General features: G+C 40.6%; 1 long non-coding RNA gene across 1 annotated transcript; it reads left to right on the forward strand.

Moving 5' to 3' along the window:
• Window positions 1–250: 250 nt before the first annotated feature.
• Window positions 251–3,093, forward strand: LOC111768097 (uncharacterized). Its single transcript, XR_002800149.2, has 3 exons — window positions 251–364; window positions 1,336–1,832; window positions 1,936–3,093. It is a non-coding gene; the product is annotated as an uncharacterized lncRNA (long non-coding RNA).
• Window positions 3,094–8,997: the final 5,904 nt, after the last annotated feature.

Consider the following 8,997-nt stretch of genomic DNA (forward strand, 5'->3'; position numbering starts at 1 on the left):
CTGCCTATGGATTCAAACTGCAACTCTTCCCTGGGTCTCCAGCCTGCCAGCCTACTCTGCAGACTTACCAAGCCTTCTCAATCGCGTGAACCAGTAACTTAAGGTAAGTCTCTCTCTTTTTTTTTTTTTTGAGGAAGATTAGCCCTGAGCTAACTACTTCCAATCCTTCTCTTTTTGCTGAGGAAGACTGGCCCTGAGCTAACATCCATGTGCATCTTCCTCTACTTTATATGTGGGACGCCTGCCACAGCATGGCTTTTGCCAAGCGGTGCCGTGTCCACACCTGGGATCCGAACCGGCGAACCCTGGGCTGCTGAGAAGTGGAACATGCACACTTAACCACTGCACCACCAGGCCAGTCCCGGTACATCTCTCTCTCTGTCTGTGTATGTATATACACATCCAGTTGGTTCTGTTTCTCTGGAGAACTCTAATACCCCCTCTATGTATCTATCTGTGTATTCATGTATGTGTGTATCTATTCTATCCTCTTTTCATCAGTTCATCTGTTTATTCATCCATCTGTAGCAGGATAATTTATTGAGATATTAATTTGGGTTCCATTCTTATTCTGTTATCCTCTCCCATTCTAAGAAGGCAGCCAGCTTTGTATTGTAAAGTCAAAACAGAAATCGTCTGCCACCAGCCTCTCTTTCTGAAAGCTCCAGCAACTTGATGAGATTGTAACTTGCGGATGGAGGCATGGTAAAATGGGTAAAGAGATAGAAGCTCTGAAATGGGGAGATAGGGAGATGCTCCCAGACCAGGGACAGGTTCTATGGGATGAGACCTTGTCCACACCTTCACCTTTTCCATAGGCAGGGACAGGGCACATAAGTTGTCTCATGTGCCCAGAGAGGCACTTTCTACAAAGACTCCTTTGTCCAAAGAAGACATAAGGATTCCTGCATCTTTTTGGTAGTGTGATGACTAAAGTAGACCAAAGGCTGGAGGAGCCACGTGGAAAATCTTGTTTTGGATGACTCTGGAACCATGGCACAACACAGGAGTGGGAGGTGGGGAGACACAAAATAATGACTGATATTATATATAGCCTTCCAGCCATGGTACCATTTATGTAAAAAAATGTATATGTGCTATACGTATAGTTTTGAGTATTCGAAGTGTTACTTTTGTTTTAATGTTAAATGTTTAAAGTGGGACTTGCATTTTTCATTTACTACGTCTTGGAAAGCTTTCTGTAACTCTATATCATTATTTTAAGTATTCTGTAAAATATTCCATATTACTGATGTGCCTTAATTCATATAAACTATTTTCTATTGATAAACATTTAGATTGTTTCCATTTTTTCTCTTGTAAATAATACTCTAGTGAACATCCTTTCATATTGGGTGAGTATTCCCAATTGCCTGAAAAACTGGACCTCATCTGTCCCAGCGTTCTGTGCCACTCTACACGCCTGCAGGAGCCCAGCTCTGTGATAGACTCGGTGGGGAATCCAGAACAGACAGAAGAAACTGTTCTCCCTGCTGGAGCCTGTGATCTTGTGAAGAAAGTAAGACCTGAAGAGCAGGAGACTTCTCTCTGTAGCCACAGGACGTGATGGGGCGAGAAACTAGGACTGATGACATAATTTGGGGAGTCATAAGAGATTGAGGCTTTTTGTGGACCGGCACAGAACTTGCCCTGATTAACCCCACACCTTCTTTGCTGCTTTCTTGGAACACATGAATGTGTGGCATAGCAAACTTCCCTCCGTGGTTATTCTCAAACTGTTTACTTTTCTTTATTTGCCTTCAGAGTGACTACCTTTTTTAAAGTATAAAGACTTGACAGAGCTCAAGTGCCAGGCCCCAGCCCTCCGACAAGTATGTGTGTATCATTCCTGTGCAGACTTTTGTCCTTGTACCATATATATGTATGTGTCTGTAAATAATAAACTATTGTTTTGTGTGTTTTCAAATTTTACAGATCTTTTCAGCAAGATGTAAACACGCATGGATGGAAACTTGGTCTTCGTAAACCTGCCAGCCTCACTGAGTAGTTAGTGTGGTATTTGCACTTGACCAGATTCGAGAAGGTGGAACCTGCGAGGCCACCTCACCTTCCAGCCTCATGCTCACCCCAACCCTCTCTTCTGGCGCCTCTCTCCTCGGATGTCTGCCAGGGCCTGACATTTATTTCTGAAGGCTTTTGAAAGACTCTGGGCCAAGACCTTAGCTCATAAAAACTTAAAGGTCCGTTCTCCAAGGAGCCTTTTTATGGGGAAACACCTACGAGTGAACATTGAAAAACTGAGGAATGAGCGCGTTTCTAGTGAGTGAGTTCCGAGAGTGGACAGGAGGCCTTGCGGCCTCTCTTTGGAGTGTCCCAGAAGTGAAACCCGGGAAGGGAAACCTCGTGAAGGGGTGCGGCTCTGTTTCGCTCTTTGGCTAACATTGATAACTGGATGTGGAGAGGAAGATGCCACTCATTTTGGCTGTCCCAAGTCATGAACAAGGCTCTTTAGAAAAATCCCATACTTGGTCCCCTCATGATAAAAGGTTTGTAAAAAAAACCACTATCATCCATTTTGGACAACCTTGTCTCCAGCCAGGGTGGAAAAGTGGAAAAGGGGAGGATGAAATCCCGCAGCCCTCTGATTCTAAAATGTGCTGGGCTGTCAGCTCCTCTGGCCCCAGATGAAGGTGTCAGTTCTTCTCGGGCACAAAAGCTGAAGTCGCAAGGCCTCCTTTTTCCTCCCCTACTTTCCTCCCTTCCTTCCTCTTTCTTTCATTGCTTCTTTCCAAGTATCTGGGAAATGTGAAACTTCTTGTTTCAGATACTTGCACTGCCGTATGATTTGATTTGATCTGCTTATTTTTTTTAAGCAGAAGGAATGCTTGTCTTGGCACAGGTCTTTTTGTGTGGGTAAAAGGAAGCAACACAGAAAAGAGGTACGAAAATTTCCCTTTTGATATAAGAATAGTTTGTCATAAGATTCTGCACACCAAATACCCAGCCTTGGAGAGAGTATTTTTGCCGTCAGCCTTGTCACCCAAGACTCCATTTTTCCCTTCTTCTCTTCCCTTCCCTCCTCTGGCGTCACTTTTGCATGTGTCTCTGAATATAATAAAGTTGCTTTGAGGTTTTTTGTCTTTTTTCAATTATTCAACAACTTTCAAGTGGAGAAAAATTTGGGTCTTTTAATTTCATTTTTGGCTTAAAACATTTTTTTTTGCTTGTGTGTATCTCCTTTCTGTTTGCTAAACAGTAATTGCGCATCTTCCTGGCCACCTTTAATACTCCCAGCTAATTATCCTGAAATAAATCTCTTTCAAGCCCGCATGCCAGCAGTTCTGGGATCCAAGCGGCTCTTTCAGCTCCTGGCTGCCTGTCACTCAAATGGGCCTCAGCTGCAACTTCCAATGATGAGTATTAACCTCCCGCTGGGAAGATTCACCCAATCTCCCCACTTCCAATAGCAGCTCCCAGGGCCGCACCACGCTCCTACCTGTTAGCCTAAGCTGGGATTTTCTTTTTCTAACGCTGTGATTTTGAAAAGTGGAAGAGGATTCCTGGGAGAAAGACACTCAGTTAACCTTCTCCTAATTGCCATTCAAGGTGGAAAAGGGAGAGAAAGATGGTGGCTGTCCCAGGAGGGCAGCTGGGCCATAGAGTGGCCTGCGGCCTTGGCAGGAAGCGCACTGGTCTGTTGGTGAGCGTGTGTGAGTGTGTTCTGGCCCGGGGGTCCATTTTCATAGACTCCTACGTGAGGGTGGTTGATGGCTGGTGTCTGGGGACAGGCCTCAGTTTGGACGTCCTCTCTGACGTCCTCCTCGAAGGTCCCTCAGTGATATCTTTTGGTAATTCACTGGGTTCTCCTTCTTCCTTCAACCTCTGCTATTTCCTTCCAGATTTTCTCTTGCCTTGTTCAGGAAGATTCATCATTTCTTGCTGATCTCTAGCCTGTTCATTGGTTCGGAATTTTGCGGCTGGCCCCATTTGCCTCTCCTGGTGAGGCAGTGCTCTCCTCTCACTCTTCTTTCCTTTCTGATTCCATAGGCTTCCCAGCTTTCTTACCAGATCCTTCTGGTGAGAGATGGAGATGGCTACTTGTGCGTGACCCATAGCATAGTGGGCAATAGCACTGGTTCTGAAGTCACACTACCTAATGCCCGGCAAAGAGTGATAGTCTAATTAAATGAATGAATGGATGAGCAAATCAGAACATAAAATAACATCTTGCCCCCAAATATTAGGTTACCTTCTTCCTAGATTGACTTCTCTGAAACCTTTTCTTTCCATGCTGTGGAAGAATAATTGTTTACCAACATCCTGTTCTCCTCCTTGTGGGAAGCATTCCACTTCCCAGCCACTGGCAGACATGGTCGTGTGACTTGCTTGGGTCAACAAAGGTTAACTAAAGCCAAGGTATGTCACTTCCAGGTGGAGCTGTGAGAACCTAGTATTCTCTTTTGTTCTGTCACATGTTGGCAAAGTTCCAGATAGTGGCTGCTTCGTGAGCTTGGATCTTGGAGTGAGATCCCTCAGGTGATCTGCCGTGGATGTATGGTGTGAACAACAAATAAACCTTTGTAGTCTTATGCCACTGAGGTTTCCGGTGCTTCTGATGACTGCAGCATAATCTATCCTATCTTGACCGATACACAAATACACTCATCTTTATCCATATATAGTTTCTTTTTCTTAGCTTTTAAATGTACAATTTTTTACCTGCCTCTGAATCAAGATCTTTTTGTACTTAGCTGGCCACTTATTCTTTTCATTCTTATAAACCAGATATCAGAAACCTAAGTCCTGGCCAAAGAGAAAAAGAAATGCTTTGTTTAGATGTTTGAACTAAGTAGGTAAGTTTTATGTCATCACTGGATTCCTAGTAAATTATGTGGAACATCAAATAGCTCCTATGTCTATGTGTCTTGTTTGAAGATATGAGGGCAGGACTACCAGATACAGTTGCATGGTTGTGCACTGAACAACGAATGGGCAGGACGTTCTCAAAGACCACAATGTGATTGACTGTGCATACCCTTTGCTGGGCTCCTCTAACAGAGGATCTATAAGAAACTGCGTATTCCGTCATCAATATAAAACCAGAGAGTTCATTCTAAATGATGCCCTGGCCATTACTGAAGTCCTCCAGGAAATTATAATGGGAGGACACCTTACCATGTTGCATCTTTGACGCAACTCAAGCAAAATGTCAGTGCCTGATACTTCCAGGCTTCCTGCTATTCTCATTTGCCCCTTAACCTCAGCTCCAGGGAAGCCCCTTGGACTTGTGCTGCATTGTGTTTTGGAGGACCATGTTTTCTGATTTTCCCTTTTTGTGGGCTGTGCCTTCTGGGCCTGTCCCATAGAGGGAGCTCAGTAGATTTCACCTAGCATCCATCACTTCTGGACTTTTCCCCTCCCTTCAGTTCTTACCCTGGGTGACTTTCATCTGTCAAGCCCTTGGTCTTGATTGGTCAGGGGTCTGCCCTAAGACATAGTGGGGTTTTAATCCCAATGAGCACTGGTTAAACAGTGAAATGTGCAGTCGCATGTTGGTGTTGGGTATTCTTTCTCTAAGAGTGTTCCAGCTTCAAACTCTAGCATGTAGCATAGCATGAATACTATTAACTGCCAGAAGAATTTTTTGTGGCTGAATATTTCCTGTATCTGTAAATCATCCCCCCACTGCCTACTGTGACAGTTATGCAAGTGACCTTTGAATTTCACAATTTTTAAAAAAATTTATGACATTTTAATCCACTCCATCCATGGAAATGTACCATACTGAAATTGTGAAATCATAGAATAAGCGAAAAACAATCATCAATGAAAGCAATAAGACAGTGATGGTTTGAACTGAAAGGCATTGTGTTGTAATAGGAAGAGGTCCAATCCTAGCTCTGCCACTGACTGTATGCCCTTACACAGATCACTTAACTTCTCTGGGCCTTAATTTTCCTAACTATAAAATGTGAAATGATCGCTTCCAGTTCCAGTACTTTACAATTCTGGAATGTAATGTTTATGATTATTGAATCATATTAACTTCAAAAATGTATTTCCAGGTATGGTCATTGTTTAGGCTCCCTGAGAGATTCTTGTTACTGCTTTTGGTAACCTTTTTGTTGGGCTGATTTTTATCCCTTAAAAAGTTCATCTCAGCAATCTTGTGAAATTAGCAAGAGCAGTTATCTCCACTTCACAATTGAGACCTATTGAGAATATGTACTTTGTCTGAAATTATGTAGGCCCTTTAGTGTTGGAAGTGGGATCAGAACCCAGGAATCTGGAACCTCATACCTTATATTAGACAAGAAAGAGTTGTCGCTCTCATGTTGAATAATCGAGACACACTCTACCATAATAACTCAATTAAATCAATACTAATTGAATGTATTTTTTATGTTTAGTGGTGATTAAAGTGTATTCTCTAGCATCAAAGAAGGTATGGTCTTGGAGGGTCAGTTACATAAACATATGTAGGAAGAGCTATGGTAAAGGTATCTTCAGGACTTCCTCTTCCCATCAGGATGGAGTAAGAGTGATGGGGTTTATCTTCCTACCCCAAACAACTGTAAAACTGGACAAAATGTATGAAATAATGGCTTTCAAGTCATTAGACAGAAGGCGACAAAAGACAACATCCCTGAAATATGAGAAACAAGGGAGGTGAGCCCTGTGATCACTCCAGCTTGTTGTCTGAGGAGAATTTCCAGGCCATGGTAAGGGAACGAAAACCCAGGGAATCCCAACAGTCTCTTTGAGATTATAAAACAGCTGGAAATCTGAGGAGAAAAAGTGGCTACAGTGCACAGGGCAGAGTAGCAGAGTGGGGAGACCTTCACAGAGCAAGGGCTCTAGAGTGCTGTAGAGGGTTCCCTCACATCGTCAGGTGAGTAGTACTAATCAGTACATGCATGTGAAGAAACCACTCAAGGCTGGAGAAAGAATCACCTAAAAGGACTAGAGGAAACACATCTTTGAAGGTCATACAGGGGCAGGAATAGTTCTTGTTTCCATCATCCAGAGTAGAAAATCTTATAATTCACAGGACATTGAGTTGAATACTCAGAAGAGTTTTGTCTCAGTAGTGGGAAAAATCAGCCAAAGATTAAATGTCAACCCCACCCGACAAAGCTATAAAAAAAAAGACCTAAAAGAATCAAACTGTTTCCAAGCAACTTAACTGTGTCACAGAAAAAAGCTCAAAATATTTATAGGAATATAAAAATATCTAGTACTCAACAAGGTAAAATTCATAATGTCTAGCAATCTGATAAAAAATTATAAGGCATGCAAAGAAGCAGGAAAATATGACCCATGATGAAGAGAAAAATCTATCAATGGGAATCAACTAGAAATTACACAGATAGAACTTATAGCCAAGGGCACTAAAATAGTTATAACTTTTTTAAGTTTATAGATTCAAGAAATCATCATTATTGGGCATGTTAAATAGAGACATGGAAGATATACAAACTACAATGTCTGAGCTGAAAAAATATACTGGGCGAGATGAATGACAGATTAGACATTGCAGAATAATACATCTGTGAACTTGGAGACATTGCACTAGAAACAATCCAAAATAAAACACAGAGAGGAAAGCAGACTGAAAACAAATTTAAAAAAATAAGAGAGTATCAGTGAACTGTGAGACATCTTACTGTGGTCTCATATATGTATAATCGGAGTCCTTAAAATAGAAGAGAGAGAAGCAGGACAGAAAAAAATATTTGAAGAAGAAATGGATAAAATTTTCCATTAGAAAAATTAGTGGAAAATGGAAGTAAACAGCTGTAAGGTACTTCTATTATATGTGAAGAGGTATCATATCACTCAAAGATAGAGTGTGATAAGTTAAAGAAGAATAAGGTAAACTCTGAAGGAACTACTAAAATAACAGTTATAGCTAGCAAGCCAAAAGGCAAATAAAATGGAATCATAAGAAATATCCAATTAATCCAAAAGAAGTTGAGAAAAAAGTAAAAATGGACAGAAGGGACAAAAAGAAAACCAATAGCAATATGATAGATTAAAATCCAACCACATCATTAATCACAGTAAATGTAAATGGTCCAAAAGTCTCAATCAAAAGGCAGAAATTATCAGACTTGATAAAAAATCAAGACCCAACTATATATTGCCTATAAGAAATCCACTTTAAAGTCACAAATAAGCCCAAAGTGATAGTATGGAACAAGATGTATCATGCCAACACTAATTAAAAAATACAAAACCAGGAGTGGCTCTTTTAATATCAGCCAAAGTAGATCTCTGAACAAAGAATATTACCAGGAATAAAGAGTGTCATTTCATAGTGATAAAAGTACCAATTCCTCAATAGGATATTACAGTCCTAAACATACTAGAAGCAAAATCTGGGAGAACTAAAAGAAGAAATGGATACATGGTTATAGTCAGAAATTTCAACACCCCTCTCCCAGCACTTGATGGAACAAGTGGACCAAAAATCAGTAAGGATGTGGGAGACTTGGACGACACTATAAACCAACTTGTTCTAATTGACATTGATAGATCACACTATCCAGCAATAGCAGAATACACATTCTTTTCACGTTCACAAGGAATATTTTTCACCAAGATAGACTATATTCTGGGTCATAAAACAAGCCTCAATAACTTTATCAGGATTCAACTCAAAGTATGTTCTCTGCCCATGAGGGAAGTAAATTAGAACTAAATAACAGAAAGATATTTTGAAAACCCTCAAATATTTGAAAATTAAATAGCACAATTAAAGATACCCATGGCTCAAAGAAGTATTGAAAAGGGAAATTAAAAAGAATTTTGAATTCAACAAAATTGAAAAATATATATCAAAATTTGCGGGAAGCAGCTAACATAGTCTGAAAGGGAAATTTATAGTACTAACTGTCTATGTTAGAAAAGAAAAAAAGATTACAAACCAATGACCTTAAAAAGAGAAATTAAAATTAAGAAATTAGAAAGAGAAAGACAAATGAAACCCAAAGTAAGGAGAAAAAGGAATGTTAAACATCACAATGGAAATTA

Source organism: Equus caballus, chromosome 15 (genome assembly GCF_041296265.1).
Source record: "Equus caballus isolate H_3958 breed thoroughbred chromosome 15, TB-T2T, whole genome shotgun sequence".
Classification (NCBI taxonomy): Eukaryota; Metazoa; Chordata; class Mammalia; order Perissodactyla; family Equidae; genus Equus; species Equus caballus.